This window comes from Nicotiana tabacum, chromosome 8, assembly GCF_000715075.1.
Source record: "Nicotiana tabacum cultivar K326 chromosome 8, ASM71507v2, whole genome shotgun sequence".
Classification (NCBI taxonomy): domain Eukaryota; kingdom Viridiplantae; phylum Streptophyta; class Magnoliopsida; order Solanales; family Solanaceae; genus Nicotiana; species Nicotiana tabacum.
Genome location: NC_134087.1, coordinates 108,517,406 through 108,534,346, shown reverse-complemented (window position 1 = coordinate 108,534,346; position 16,941 = coordinate 108,517,406).

The following is a 16,941-nucleotide window of genomic DNA, read 5'->3' as shown; positions in this document are numbered from 1 at the left end:
ATGTAGTCATTGTAGGTTTATCCTTTCATAAAATGAGACGAGCCTCACCAAATAAAACAATGCAAATTGCGGGGCCCTCAATAACTGGTCACAATAAAATACTTAGAATTTGGGATGGACTGTTTCGTGAATTTCACTGCCTTCCCCAAAGACAATAAACGCGTTAGACTCTTTAGGCGCGACTTAATTAAATTACATTCTTAAACTCGGGTGCACATTTATGTGACCCAAATTCAAATCTCAACGGAGTCGGAATGTATTAACAACTATGGGTGCATTGACTGTGACGTGGTTCGAGACGCATTTTCACGACGTTGTAATTCTATAAAAATGATAAATAATAAAAGCGGTTTAAACTTAATGAAAGCACATAAGTAATAACATGTATTAAATCAGATATCTAGCCATTATAACAATTTAAGCGACCGTGCTAGAACCACGAGATTCGAGGGTGCCTAACACCTTCCCTCGGGTCAACAGAATTCCTTACTTAGAATTTCTGGTTTGCAGACTTCATTTGGAAAGTCGAACATTTTCCTCGATTTGGGATTCAAGATAAACCAGTGACTTGGGACACCAAAAGCCAAACCTTTCCCAAGTGGCGACTCTGAATTAAATAAATAATACCATTTCGAATATTGTCACTTAAAATAGAAAAACTCCCTCGCGCATCTTACCCTTCGGGGCGAGCACGCAAAAAGGAGGTGTGACAGCTCTGGCGACTCTGCTGGGGACATAGAACCCAGAACGTTAGTTCAGGGTTCAGAATTCGAGCTTAGAATAATTGTTATATTTGGCTTTATTATCTGATCTTTATTACATGTTTTGGGCATAACACGCTTAAAATTGTCTTTTACCGCTTTGATATTATCTGAACTGTATATAAACTGTCCTGAAACCTTTCTCTTCTTACCTCCGGGGAGAAGCTCGCTGGTCGAGACTCCCTATTCTGTTAGTGTCAATACCCTGAAATAAAAAAGAGGCTCGGACAAGTTACGAAGCCGGATGGCCTTTTGGTTCCCGGTAAGTTGCCCTCTCCTCGACTTGAGTTGTCCGCTTGGTTACACAGTCTAGAACACCGACTCAGGTTTTGAACATAAAATAACATGACTTCATGCCGGATCCCTAGTAGGAACGCTTATTTGCATCATGTTGCATTTGACTTAGAGGACTCAACACAGAGGTTGGGTCCGTCTAGGACTAGCAACCTGAAATGAAAAAGACCATCATGTTGCATCCTATTTGTTTCCGTGCATTTATTTGTCTCGGACATGCATGTTGACTGACTTTGGAGTATTTGAAAAATATAAACAAAAAAAAAGAAAAAAGATAAATAGCAGTGTATAGGGTTAATTTTCTACTTTGAAAAATAACAATGCCCAATTACTGTCAAAACTCTGCCGAAATTTTGAGATAATAAAAAGGAAAAATGTTTTATTTTCAATAATTTGCTTTACTAAGAAAAAGAAAAACAAAAAGATAGAAAAATAGTCTTTTATTTTTGGAAAGTTGTTTGTTGAAAAAAAAAGGAAAGAATTTTGTTCTAAAATAATTCGGTTAATTTAACCGAACTACGCGGGTCTGATTCTCACCGGATGTGAGATACGTAGGCAAACCTCATCGGTTCCGACCCCAATTCTCAAAAAAAAAAAATCCAAAAATATTTTCCTTTAGTTCCTTCTTTATAAATCTTTCTTTAGAAACTACAAAAAAAACAAGAAATAAAAAATAATATAGAAGTTTTTTTTAAACTCAAATAAAAAAAATATATATATAGTTTCCTTCTTTCTGAAGTCTTTCATGCGAAAAAATGAAATAAGAATTAAAAATCAGCAACAAAAAATCCAAAAATACTCTTTTCTTTTTAGTCTTTCTTTTGTAAATGTCCATAAAAAAAATATATATTTGAAAAATTGATTCCAAAAATATTAGAGCTTTTCTTTAGAAGTACTTTTGTAAATAAATAAAAATTCAGAAGTTCCACATCATTTTCTTAAAGTCCCTCTTTCAAAAATTTAAGAGGCAACATCATAAATCAAAAAATATATATTCTTTCTTCCGTAAAAAAGGGTGAAACAAATGAAAAAAAATCAACCAAAAAAAAATTCCCAAAGTTCAAGTCAAAAGCAAATAAATTTTTAGAAGTCTTTCTTTAAAAAAATAAAACAAAAAGCAAAATAAAAATATATATATTTTCTTTCTTCTTTTAAAGCATTTCTTTCAAAAATTCCAAAAAAAAGGGTTAGTTTAGTTACTCCATTTTCGATTCTCGAACTACGCAAGATCTGATTCACGCGACATCGTGATACGTAGGCAATCCTCATCGGATCCGGTCACATTTTTAACTGCAAATAATGAAAACAATAATAATAGGAAATAATAAAATAAAATAAAATAAAAAATATAATAAAAAAACGATAAATAAAGGAAAGCCTTAAGAGAAGCCGGAATGACGTATGTCTTTGTTGCAAACATGTAGAAATTCACTTAACTGTATAGGTGCATCATGCCCCCAACGTGAGGTTACCTATCTGTTATTTTTTTTCGAACTAACCGTTTGTTTGCTGCTGAGTACTTCAGGTTTTTAGGAAAAAAAAAGGGTGGTTTGGTTCGGTGTAAGTCTGTCCTCACATACTTACTTCACAAGATCAAAGGGAAGCATAGAGATGTCTTCAGAAATCCCTTTGCCGACAATTCCTGTCTCTGAGGAAAGTTCAATCTCGGCCGTCCTGACGCCCGAGTCAGCAACTGCTGAGGAAAACAGAATCCTGCGGCTCCGCATGTTGGAAATGTTGGATGACTGGAATAACGGAAAAGAGCCACCAAGTATAATCCCTGGGTTCCCTGAGTTGTTCTCCAGGACAAGTGGGACTTCCAACATCCCCATAAGTTATCCAACTATCCCATTCGGGTACCCTACCATTTCAGCCCACTCTGCTGGATCACCCTCTGATTCTTATCCCCGGAGGTCAACAACAGATGTAGCTACAGGTACATTCGCGGCACCACCCTGTCCAATCGTGGCACGACCCGCTACACACAGGCCTAATTCTGACTCGTCCTCATTCACATTTCAAGCACCATCCTTCTCATTGGAACCAACTCGGTTTACCACCAGCACTTACCCTCAACCACTCCAATTTGAGTTTGCTGCGGGACAAGAAAAGACCACCAAAACTCATGAGCGAGAAGAGATTGTGAGGAAGATGAGGAGTATGGAATAGAGTCTCAAAAGCATACAAGGCTCGAGCGGACAGAAAAGTATATCATATGTCGATTTATGCATGTTCCCTCATGTACACCTTCCATTGGGATTCAAAACCCCAAAATTCGAGAAGTACGATGGGCATGGTGATCCTATTGCTCATCTCAAAAGATATTGCAATCAGCTGCGAGGAGCCGATGGAAAGGAAGAACTACTCATGGCCTATTTCGGAGAAAGTCTGGTTGGCATCGCATCTGAGTGGTACATGGACCAGGATATGTCTCGCTGGTACATCTGGGATGATCTTGCTAGAGATTTCGTCAGGCAGTTCCAGTACAACGTTGATATTGCTCCAGATAGGAACTCTCTGACAAATCTAAAGAAGAAACCCTCAGAAAATTTCAGAGAATATGCAGTTAAGTGGCGCGAACAAGCTTCAAGAGTGAAACCTCCAATGGACGAGATAGAAATGGTCACTGTCTTCCTGCAAGCCCAAGAGCCCGATTACTTTCAGAACATGATGTCGGCCATGGGAAAACCTTTTGCAGAGGCCATCAAAATTGGTGACATGGTAGAACACGGTTTGAAAACAGGTAGGATTTTAAGTCAGGCATCCATTAGAGCAACCTCCCAAGCCATCCAAGGCGGGTCTGGAGGAATGGCAAAGAATAGGACAAGAGAAGAAACAACCATGGCAGCATCATGGGGAAGAAGATACTAGGCCCCTAGACCTGTGTTCTCTGAAATAACCCCTCAACACTACTATCCTCATTCTGATATGGTCTATGCTCCACCACTTTATGCGGTTATGAATGCTCAACCTTTCAGCCGACTGCAACCACAGGCTAACAGAAATCAACCTCCATTCCAAAGAAACCAGCCTCCTCACCAAAACCACTATAATCCTCGACCTTCCCAGAATAACTTCCGTCCTCGGGAACCACCCAGGAGACCCAACTATACACCAATCGGTGAACCCTACTCCACCCTATTCCCTAAGCTTGTCCAGATGAATTTGCTGCAGCCCATACCCCCAAACGGGCAAAACCCGGAATCACCATCATATCAGCGGGTGTCAGGTGTGCATACCATTCAGGGGTAGAAGGGCACGATACAAACAACTGTTGGACATTGAAACAAGCGGTAGAGAATTTGTTAGAGCAAGGGAAAATTGTGTTGAAAGATGAGGATGTCCCAAATGTGACCAATAATCCGCTGCCCGCTCATAACAACGGGCCGATGATCGGGATGATTTGTGAAGACAAAGAATTTGATTCGGCGCTTAAGGCCATAATTGCTATTGCTAATGCAGAAAGGAAGCGCAAGGCAACCCCGAAGCAAGAGAAAGGGGAAAAGAAGAGTAAAATCACCGAGATTGAACCGGAAAAGAAAATTGATGTATCCAAGCAGGCCTATGTGTATGGGGGATGATCAAACCACCTCGGCTGAATGAGCCAGTGGCTATTGGACGCATACCACAGAAGCCAAAGTACAGTAAAGAGGAAGATGATGAGGTGTTCACGATTGAAGAGAGTGGGGAAATATGTGAGGCGATGAGGAAAAAGCTATGCGAAACACACATGGTCCAGCCAGGAGAGGGCACTAGCACCGCTGAGGTATCATACATGGGACCAAGAGCCAAGCTTCAAAACTGGAAGGCTACGCCATTCCTGATCAAGCGGGAGTCCTAGTGGACCTGTCCTGCCACTTTCTCTGCATCGCGAGCTACCCCAGGGTGTAACTCAGATGTTTTATTCAGTTTCCTATTTTTAATTTCTTGAATGTCAACCCTGTTTATCTTCCCAATTCCAAGAAATGAAATCATGTTTCATCGTTCACCTCCTTTTTCAGAGTTTTGCTATATTTTCTTTTTTAGTTCTCTTCAATTCTGATAATGCAGCATTAAATAACATGACATGCTTGCGGACTTCATGCCCAGATCCAAATAACTCTGTTAGACTTCGAAATAATGAATCAAAAATTGGAATATAGGATGTTAAGAAAATTAAAAGAAAAGAATAGGAACAACTGAAGAAAATTGGTTCATGGTTTGGGAAATGTCCGTCACTGAAGCAGAGTCTGAGGACAGTGAGTGGGTCTAGACTCATATGGAACATTGACCTTAATTGAAACGGATGACTGCAGTTTGTCACGGGCAATTGTACCAACAAAGAATGGCCCGCGCCTGTAAAACTGAAACATGGTAACTGGTGTTAAGGTGTATTCTTCATCATCACCAGGAAGCACGAGGAAAGTTTGCTCATAATCGGAAAGGTCCATACATCATGGAAATTATTTCCAGAAGGAGCATTTGTATCTGGGCGGCATCGAAGGAAATGCCCTTGAAATAACTGCCAATGCAAATGCAGTCAAAAGGTACTATATTGGATCCAATATATAGTTCTAATATTTTCCGTTTGAGATGACGAAGGCTTTCATCCTCGCTACCCAAACACTATCAACCCTTGCAAAAACCATTTGAGTTGGTTACTCTTCTTTGATTACCCTCTTTGGAACCTGAAAGTATTATTGAAAATAAAATGAAAGAAAAAGAAAATTTGAAAAAAAAAAGACAAATAATAAAAGGAAGAAGAAGAAAGAATTAGAAAAAATAAGAAAATATATATACAAAAAAAATGAGAAAAAGGGAAAGGAAGCGAAAAACAAAGCAAAACAGAAAAACAAAAAAGAGAAAAAGTTTCCTGAACTACGTTTGACTTGATTCCGAAAGGATACGTAGGCAACCTCTCCTTGGGGTTCAGTCACACCAAAACAAAAGTCCAGTTTTTCCCCAAAAGTTAAACTGGGGCAGAAGTTATAACGGTTCAGCAATGATCCCGCCTAAAAGGTTCCAAAGTTGTAGTTCAATCCAAATTCTTTTCACCCCAAACCTTGTTCAAGTCCTTCTGATCAATCGACAAAGCGTTTCAAAATGGGAGGATGGAGTTATTTGGGTCTGATACAACAGAATGAGAGGAATGAAATGAGAGAGCCTTATTGGTGAAAACCCACACGGGCACCATAAGGCGACGGTAAGCAAAGGAAATCAAATGAGAGTCTTTTTAGTGAAAACCCACACAGGCACTATAAGGAGATGGTAAGAAATGAGATGAAAAATGCCCGCTCGTGAAAACCCACAAAGGGCGCCCATGATCGAAAATAAGATCCTCACAGCCATCGGCATCAACAGAGTCCTAGCAAGGTTCCTCGGTATTCAAGGCAAAGTTGTGATGAATTTTTAAGAGTCAGACGGTTTACACAGATCAGGCATCCATTCCAAAAGGCATGTCATGTTCATTGAAGTCCGCATGTACTCCGGATAAGTCCTTCTCTCCTTTCCCCGAAAGGGACACTTCTAGTTTTAAACTCATTCTCTATTCAATTATTTGTTTCTCTTTGAATCCCTTTTGGTCTAACACTGTTCCAAAACTAAGACAAAGAAAGGATGGCAAGACTGATTTACAGGGCTTTCGTTTGATACACGCTAATGTGCAAAAGGCACCCAGCCTCAGCAGGGGCATCAAGACGACCTCGACTGGCCATGGCAACCTATAAAGACAATTGAAGTTGAAAGGGTTGAGTTTCACATGGTTAATCGCCTCAGCGAAGTTGAAGAAACCAAGGTACCCCCAAATACTCTAAAATTGAAGTTGGAAGAAAGAAGACAGAAAAGAAAGGCCTACAAAGGTAAAATAAAGTTGGAAAGGTTAAGTCCCACGCGATTAGCCACTGCAGTATAGGTTTGAGGATCAAAAAATCCCTGACACAAAAAAAAAAATCGACAAATACCCATAGGGTCTCCCTTTGTACAGATCCCCACAGGGTCTCCCTTTGTGAAAATCCCCACAGAGTCTCCCCTTGTACAATCCCCCAAAGAGTCTGCCCCAACAAATCCCCAACGAGTTTGCCTTGTACAAATCCCCACAGAGTCTCCCCAATAAAAATCCCCACTGAGTTGGCCTCGTAAAGAATCCCCAAGCAGAATGGGATGAAAGAACCAAAGCCTTACACGGGCAAATCATCACAAAATCCGGAAATGCGAGTTTGATCAGTTTGAAAGGAGGTCGCCTGTGAATCCAATCAATGGCAGAGTTTCTCAACAGGAATTAGGCCGAGACTAAGCAATTGGAAAGATCAAGGCCACCGAACTAACCATCGTTTTCAAACTGACAATTTTTCTTTGTTTAGGAAAATTGAGACAGGTGCGATCCAAAGCAACCGTGCAAGAAGCAGGTGTAGCCCAAAAGAAATGAAGTGCGCGAGCGTTGAAACAACTTTGCAGCAGGAAAACGACCAAAAGGAAGTTTCCCCAGAATTCTTTCAAGTATTTTGATAAATAAAAGGAAATATAAAAGGAAAACCAAAAAAAAAAAAAAAAGAGAAGACAAAAAATAAAAATGAAAATCCCAAAAGAAAAACAAATCGTGGTAGCATAGGACCTCATTCCTCAACTATCCCGGTATAAACTACGGACCTCCCTGGCATATCCCGAGGATTCTTTCCCTTTTCCGGCATAACCCGATGACTTCCCCGGCATAACCCGAGGACTCTTTCTCCTTTCCGGCATAACCCGATGACTCCCCCGACATAACCCGAGGACTCTCTCCCTTTTCGGGCATAACCCGATGAATCTTCCCGGCATAACCCATTGGACCTTTTCCGGCATAACCTATTGGACCTTTTCCGGCATAACCCGATGACCCACCGGCATAACCCGAGAACTATTTCCCTTTTCCGGCATAACCCGATGAATCTCCCCGGCATAACCCGAGGACTCTTACCTTTTCCGGCATAACTCGATGAATCTTCCCGGCATAACCCGTGGACCTTCCCCGGCATAACCCGATGACTTTTCCGGCATAACCCGATGAATCTTCCCGGCATAACCCGTTGGACCTTTTCCGGCATAACCCAATGACTTTACCGGCATAACCCGATGACTTTACCGGCATAACCTGAGAACTCTTTCCCTTTTCCGGCATAACCCGATGAATCTCCCCAGCATAACCCGAGGACTCTTACCTTTTCCGGCATAACCTGATGAATCTTCCCGGCATAACCCGTGGACCTTCCCCGGCATAACCCGATGACTTTTCCGGCATAACCCGATGAATCTTCCCGGCATAACCCGTTGGACCTTTTCCGGCATAACCCGATGACTTTACCGGCATAACCCGATGACTTTACCAGCATAACCCGATAACTTTACCGGCATAACCCGAGAACTGTTTCCCTTTTCTGGCATAACCCGATGAATCTTCCCGGCATAACCCGTTGGACCTTTTTCGGCATAACCCGATGACCCACCGGCATAACCTGAGAACTCTTTCCCTTTTCCGGCATAACCCGATGAATCTCCCCGGCATAACCCGAGGACTCTTACCTTTTCCGGCATAACCAGATGAATCTTCCCGGCATAACCCGTGGACCTTCCCCGGCATAACCCGATGACTTTTCCGACATAACCCGATGAATCTTCCCGGCATAACCCGTTGGACCTTTTCCGGCATAACCCGATGACTTTACCGGCATAACCCGAGAACTCTTTCCCTTTTCCGACATAACCCGATGAATCTTCCCGGCGTAACCCGTGGACCTTTTCTGGCATAACCCGATGACTTTACCGGCATAAACCGAGGACCTTTTTTGTCTTCACGGCATAACCCGTGCACCTCCCTGGCATAACCTAGGAGCCTTCTTTCATTTTTTTTTCCCGACAACCCGGACAGTTTCCAGCGTAACCTGGTAATCCTCCCAATTTAAGGCTCCAATCCCTAAGTTGAGCGAGTTTCCTTTAGCCAACATTAGGGCTCAAATCCCTGAGTTGAGCGATTTGCTTTTAGCCAGCATTAAGGCTCCAATCCCTGAGTTGAGCAATTTATTTTTCCTTTAGCCAGCATTAAGGCTCCAGTCCCTGATTTGAGCAATTTGTCTTTAGCCGACATTAGGGCTCCAATCCCTGAGTTGAGCAATTTTTCTTTAAGCCAGCATTAGGGCTCCAATCCCTGAGTTGAGAAACTTTCCTTTAGCCAGCATTAGGGCTCCAATCCCTGAGTTGCACATTTTTACCTTTTGCGACGTTAGGGCTCCAATCCCTGAGTTGCGCTTCGTAGATTAGGGTTTTTTTTTCAATCCCCGCATCAGTGCTGTAGATCATCAATAAAATCTAGCAACATTTTCCAATCCCCGCATCAGTGCTGTAGATTATTATGGCAATTAACTCACGAAATTTTCCTAGTGAAACTGGGGCAGAAAAATTTCGTTCGTTTGTTTTGTTTGTCTCAGCAGGTCTGACCCTGAGGTGCATGGATCGAGACGACCTACGGGATGAGTCTCAATCCAGAATAAAGAAAAGAAGAAAAGAACAAAAAAAAAGAAGAAGATGTTCCCACATATTGGAACAAACAAAGGGCAGGTCGCTCAAAAATTGGATCAAATTCCCGAGCTCCGCCAATCCCGTTTCATTCAATACTGCAGAAATAAACAAGCGCCTACAACTTGCAAGCATCAAGATTTGGATCGAAGTCTACAAGCAGAATCAGCTAAGACCCAAGATCAAGTTGCAAAAGAATTATAGATAGAAATCTTGTAACTAGCGGTTGACAGCTCTAAAAGGAGTCAAGCAGTTTCAATTTCCTTTGGTTGTAATAAGGAGGTCAGTAAAACGGTAGTAGCAACAGCAACAGCAGTAACAACAAGCATTGCAATCCCATGGTAGTCCCAGCTACCAAAATTTCCCGAACTACATTGACCTGATTCCTGTTTAGCCCAGGATATGTAGGAAACCTCTGAAGCAAAGGTTCGGTCAAATCTTTTTCAAAAAATGCTTCACACGGAGTACTCGGATGGGCAAAAATCGCCCACTTTATCTTTGCACGAAAACCCTTCGTGTCTTCGGGCAAAGAGGGGCAGCTGTAAGCACGTGATTTTTGCCCTATATGAGAATTACTCCCAAAAAAATTCAAAAATAAAATGATTTTCCTTGGTGTGCAATTTTGTGATATTTTTGATTAATTATTTGTATTTGTCTGTGCATGTTTATTTGTTAAATTAATAAAAATACAAAAATATTTCGCATTTTGCATGTAGGATTTAATTCTACAATTGTTAGTAATTAAGTTTGTTTTACAAAAAAATAAAAATTACAAAAATAGGCATCGTTTGCATTTTTAGCATTTAATGTCCAAATATACAATTTTATGTTTAATTATTACTTAATTGTGCGTTAATTGTTATTGGGAGTTAATTTGCACTTTTATAACTTAATTTAGTTCTTAATAATTGTAAGCACGTGATTTTTGCCCTATATGAGAATTACTCCCAAAAAATTCAAAAATAAAATAGTTTTTCTTGGTGTGCAATTTTTGTGATATTTTGTGTAACTATTTGTATGTTTGTCTATGCATGTTGTAAGCACGTGATTTTTGCCCTATATGAGAATTACTCCCAAAAAAATTCAAAATAAAATGATTTTCCTTGGTGTGAAATTTTGTGAGATTTTGTGATATTTTGGATAATTATTTGTATTTGTCTGTGTTTGTTTATTTGTTAAATTAATAAAAAAATACAAAAATATGTCGCATTTGCATGTAGGATTTAATTCTATAATTGTTACTAATTAAATTTGTTTACAAAAAATTAAAAATTACAAAAATAGGCATCGTTTGCATTTTTAGCATTTAATGTCCAAATATACAATTTTATGCTTAATTATTACTTAATTGTGCGTTAATTGTTATTGAGAGTTAATTTGCGCTTTTATAACTTAATTTAATTCTTAATAATAGTTTAAGTATTTTTATAATTTAGTTTTAGAGAAATAAAAGATGAAAAAAGAGCGAAAATATAAAGAAAGTCGGAATTGGGCCTCTTCTTCGATTTCAAGCCATAGGCCCAAAAAATGGCCCAATCTTCCCTACGACCCAGTCCATTTCGAACTGGGTCGACCCAGTCCATAACCCAAAAGACCATAACCCCTTTTGTCTTACATTTTACAAAACAAAACAAAAACTAAAAGAAGAAAACCCTAAAATCTAAACCATCCGCCCCCCCTCTCCTATCTTCTTCTTCTTCTCCAAAGCTCCAACCAAGCATCCATGGCTGTCCGCGCTGTGCTGCTGCCTGTCGCCGCCGCTGTTGCTGCCTGTCGCCGCCACTGTTGCTGCCTGTCGCCGCCGCTGCTGCTGTCTCGACATCGTGCTGCTGCTGCTCGTCGCAACAGGTGTTGGACGGACTGCTGCTGCTGCTCGTCGCGGCAGTAGCTACGGGCTGCTTCATCTTCTCTTCGTCTTCGTCGTCATTTGTTCGAGCTTTGGTCGAGGCTCAGACAGATTTGTTTACAATCAAAGTTCTTCGTTGATTCATCTCCGGTTAGTTGTTTTTGAGTTTTATTTTGTCCATATTTCGTTTTTATATTTCTAAAAGTTAAAATCGTTAAATGATTTAATCCTTGTTTTGTTCGTTGTTCATCTTTGAAATAATTTTCTAGTGTGTTCATGTTGTTTGTTAAATTAATTTTCAGATTTCAAAATAGAATTTTAATTAGTTGTTTTCATGTTTATTTCATGTTTGTATTATTATTTAAGTAAGTATTTGTTAGTTTGATGTTTGTTAGATTCAAATTGAAATTTAATTAACTATTTCTTCAATTTGTTTCATGTGTTTATGTATTGTTAGAAGTTGTTAATATTGTTAAGTTTAAGCTTAAGTTCATAATTGTTTATTCGTCGATCTTGTTATTTGTCTAAAAGAATTTAGTTGTGTTTAGAGAAATATGTTGGTTTAATCATTTAAATCCATCATGTTTGTTGTTTAAAATAGATTTAATTCATGTTCATACTTTGTTTGATTGTTCTTGAATCCGAAATTTGTATAGCTTGATTTCTTGTTTACCATTTGTGATTATTTCTTGAATTTGTCTCATAAAGTTTAATATAGGAATTGTTGTTGTAATGTTGTTAGAGTAGTTGATTTTAAGTTCAATATGATTGAAGTTAGAAATCTAAATATACTTGTTTGTTGTAATTGTTGAATCCGAAAATAGGATTGTTTGTTGCTAAAAATTTGTTCAATCAAATTTTAGTTGTTCTTTGTTGTTCAATTTGTGTTCGTGTGATTTGTTGTTAAAATGTTGTTAAAATCGTGTTCATGTGATATTGTTGTTATGATGTTCATCCGTGTTCATATTGTTGTTTGAACATTGTTAGAAATTGATCATATTGTCTATATTTTGGTTATGTTTGATTAAATGATGTGTTATAGCTGATGGGTAGTTTGGTAATTTGTAGTACGTTCAGGGGTAGTTTGGTAATTTCAGTAAGGTCGTGAGGGGTAGTTTAGGAATTGTACATTTTGAAATTGTTTATTTGAAGCACGGGGGACAAAATGAAATGGGGTGGGTTGTGATATAGTTGTTTAATATAAAGGGGGGACAAGATTTAATTTAAAGGGAGAATCTTGCATTATTTTAAATGAAGCATGGGGGACAAAATATAATGGGGTGGTGTGATATGTTTATTTAATGTAATGGAGATGAGTAGAAAGATAATGGGTTGGGTAGAGAAAAAGTATGGATTTTAACTAATTGAAAGGTTTATGGGATGGGTTATAAGAAGAAGTCTTGAACACAAGACATAGACAATACAGAGAGATAAACGAGAGAAAAATACACATACAGATAGAGAGAAAAAAAACGGACAGAGAATAGAAGAGAAAAAAAAGGGCTGAACATTTAAGAGAAAGAAAAATTCCGAAAAATATTTAAGCTTTCAAAATAAAAATAAAAACTAAAAAATCATCTGCTTTCTTTCTTTGTTTGAAATTAGTATTAATGGTTGTTGTTTCATTCAAAGCTTAAAGCTTTTGTTTTTGGGATTACTACTCCACCGGTCTGCTACTGGGTTGTTACTGTTGCTGGACAGTTGTTGCTGTTGTACTGTTATTACTGCTGCTGATTCTCATCATCATTTTCTTTTGCTTCCAATATCAGGTATATATTTTAGACTCATGTTGTGGAAAGCTTCAACATTGCCAAATAAATGAAGTTCGGAATTATAATTATGTCTTTTACTCGTTTAAATCTATTTGTTTAAATTTCAGTTTTGTTTCAGCTGGTTAATATAGTAGCTTACATTTGATGTGAGAACTGTTAGTTAATCATCCTTTGAAATTCGCATAAGCTTTGTAATAATGTTATTTATTTCAGAATTTCATTAAGTATAGCTATATTCAAATTATAAGATAGGGAACATGGTAGAAAGCTAGCCATTAATTAAATCTTATGATATTGTTGGCTAAATATGGAATAGTATGGAAGTATCAAGAAACTACATTACTAGCATATTTTGTCACAAAAGTCCGATTTTATTTAAAGCTAGATTGATGAAATTTGTATGTTGTTCGTACATGGCGTGATAAACAGTTACATGTATAACCATAAGTGAAAGGTGAGTTGATATAATTCGTTACGAGTTTAGAATATTAGGAATGGTTCAAACGTACAACTATATTGCATGTGATGCAATTTTATTGAATCAATTTGTATAATAGTTCTCTTTCTTATCAACTTGATTCTTATCTACTATTGGAAACAAATTAACCAAACAATTATAACTTTGGACTAAAAACAAGCATATAAGAAGGATATGGGATTTATAAGCACGAATTGCAACATTTTATGTCAAGGATATGTAGAAATAGAGTTCGCATTAAATATAACAATAAAAATTCTTCAGAAACTATTAATTTGTTTATCAAATTAATTCTTTTTTCCAGTTTTATATGCGATTCGATTTTTGATATATTAATGTTGTATCCACGATAAAAATGGTAGTATTTTTAGTTACATGTTGTTTGTTTCTTTTTCATATCATTAATTCTTTAAAATTTGAATAGTTTTGAGGTATATAATTCATACGCGTAAAATAAGACTTGTAGCAACGCCTAATAAATTTTGAATTCTTTGTCAAGAAATTTGGTGGCATCCCAATCGGTGATTCTCCATGACTCTTACATTTAAAAAATAGATGGATGCACTAAACATTTGTAGAGAATTTATATTACTGTTAAGAATATTTGCATAATTAAGGATGCGTTCGCGTGACTTGATTATACTTCTAAAGGCAATTCGGATTATGCGTTCGCGCAACTTCGAGCAAAATTTTATTAAAAAGAGATTCGTCGGAGGATCTTAAATTAATTTCATAAAACCCGAGATGTGCGGTTTACTACTTAATCATACAAAAAGTGCGAATGTTCTTGATTTTATTTAAAACACAATTTCGAAAAAATAATTATTTTATAATAAATATATTATCAATATCATTGTGTACACGTACGCGTGACACGATTTTTCACGTTAAAAAATATATAATATATAAAACGAATACACGTACGCGTGATTCGATTCGAAGAAGGGTCTTTAATTATAAACAATCTAAACAGAAGCGGTAACAAAATCATGCAATAAAAATGTAAAATCGAGATAATTAAGCCAAGAATAAAAACAGTTAAGCGACCGTGCTAGAACCACGGAATTCGGAAATGCCTAACACCTTCTTCCGGATTAACAGAATTCCTTACTCAGGATTTCTGGTTCGCAGAATAATAAACAGAGTCATATTCTCCTCGATTCAGGGATTAAAATTGGTGACTTGGGATGCCTTAAAATTCCCAAGTGGCGACTCTGAAACAAACAAACAAATCCTGTTTCGACTGTCCTTTAATTGGAGAAAACTCCCTTGCACCCTCGCGGGGGCGGAAAAAGGAGGTGCGACAGCTCTGGCGACTCTGCTGGGGATAAAGACCCAGAACCACTGGTTCAGGGTTCAAGAATTCGAGCTTAAAATAACTGTTATAGTTGGCTTTATTTATTATCTGATTTTTACATGATATATGCTTAATGTGCTAAATGATACTTTTACCGTTTTAATATTATCTGAATTGTGTATATAAAACTGCTACGAAACCCTTCTTCTTTCTGAGTCTTCTAAATTTATGGTGTACACGTGCGCGTGACCCACCTTTCTGTTAGAAGCCATACCAAATAAGACGAAGTTGGGACAAGTAACTAGGCCGGGCAGACTTTCGTGCTCCCGGTACGTTGCCCCCATTTCGGCTCAAGTTGTCCACTTGGGTAAGCCAGGGCTAGAACAATATGCCTCAGGTTTTTCACTTAGAATAACTCAGCTACATGCCGGATCCCTAGTAGGAACGTTTGTTTGCATCACGTGCATTTGACTTTGGAGGCTCAACACAGGGGTTGGGTCTGTCTAGGACAGGTGTACCAAAAATGAAAATGACCATCCTGATGCATCTTACTTGCAACTATTTGCGCATTTATTTGATTCGGACTTGTGTGTTGACTAACTTTTGAATATCAGGAATAATATTTTAAAATTGAAAAAAAGAAAAGAAATAGCGGTTAGGGAATTGATTGTTTATTTTTGAAAAAAAAACAATGCCCAAATAACTGTCAAAACTCTGCCGAAATTTTGAGAAAATGAAAAAATAATAATGTTTTATTAGTTTGTTTTATTAAAAGCAAAGGAAAAATAGAAAAAAAAAGAGTCGTTGTTCTGTCTTGTTTTTTAAAAAAAACAAATTAGAAAAAAAATAGTTTGTCTTGCCATAAAAAATGAAAATGAAAAAGAGTCTTGTTTTAAAATGAGTTTTTATTTATTTATTTGTTTAGATACCAAAATAAAAATAATTAATAAAATAAAAAGAGTCGCGTCGAAAGTGGTTTTATTATTTGTTGCAAATATGTATATATATAAAAATCCAAAAAGTATTTCTTTATTTTCAAAAAATATATATATATCTTTATTTGTTGCAAAAATATTTGTCGTGCCAAAAGTCTAGAAAAGTTTTTTAGACTCCCAATTTTCAAAACAAAAAATCCAAAAATATTTTCCATTATTGACTTCTTTAGAAAGTCTTTTTAATTATTAAAAAAATATATATATATAATAAAATAAAACAAATTCGAAAATATTTTCCTTCTTCATTAAAAATTGAAAAGAAAATTCAAAATTCAAAAAATATTTTTTTTAGAAAGCATTTCTTTTATTAAAGGTAAAATTCCAAAAAAAATATTTTCTTTCTTCTTAGAATAAGAAAAAACAAAAAAAATATCTTCCTTTTACTTTTGAAATTCTCAAAGTTCAAATCAAAAGAAAAGGAATTCTTAGAAGTCTTTCTTTCAAAAAGAAAATCAATCAAAAATCAAAAAAATAAATATATATACTTCATTTCTTTTTTTAAAGCAGTTCTTTTACCAATTCAAAAAAAAAATTTTAAAATTAGTTTATTTACTTTATTCACGACCTGCCCGAACTACGCGGGTTTGATTCTCACCGGATGTGAGATACGTAGGCAACCCTCATCGGGTCCAACCCCCTTTTTTGCTAAAATAGCCAAAAACCAATAAATAAATAAAAAACGTGTCAAAATTTTAATTTTGTCATAAATAAGTCGGGCAGTGTCCACCCTCCCCTTTTGCTAAAAAAAAAATAGCCAAAAAAAATATGTCTAATTTTAATTTTGTCATAAAGAAATCGGGTGACGCTGTTTTATCAAGACATAGCCGAATGTTCCCGAAAGGGACGCCGGAAGGCTGACTTTGCATAAACAGCCTCCTTTGGGTCACTTTTAAAATTTGGTCCAGTTGACCCACACAGCCTTAAAAAAATCTTCGTCCCCGAGGCGCTGAAGGGCCGTGTTGCAACACCTAGTTT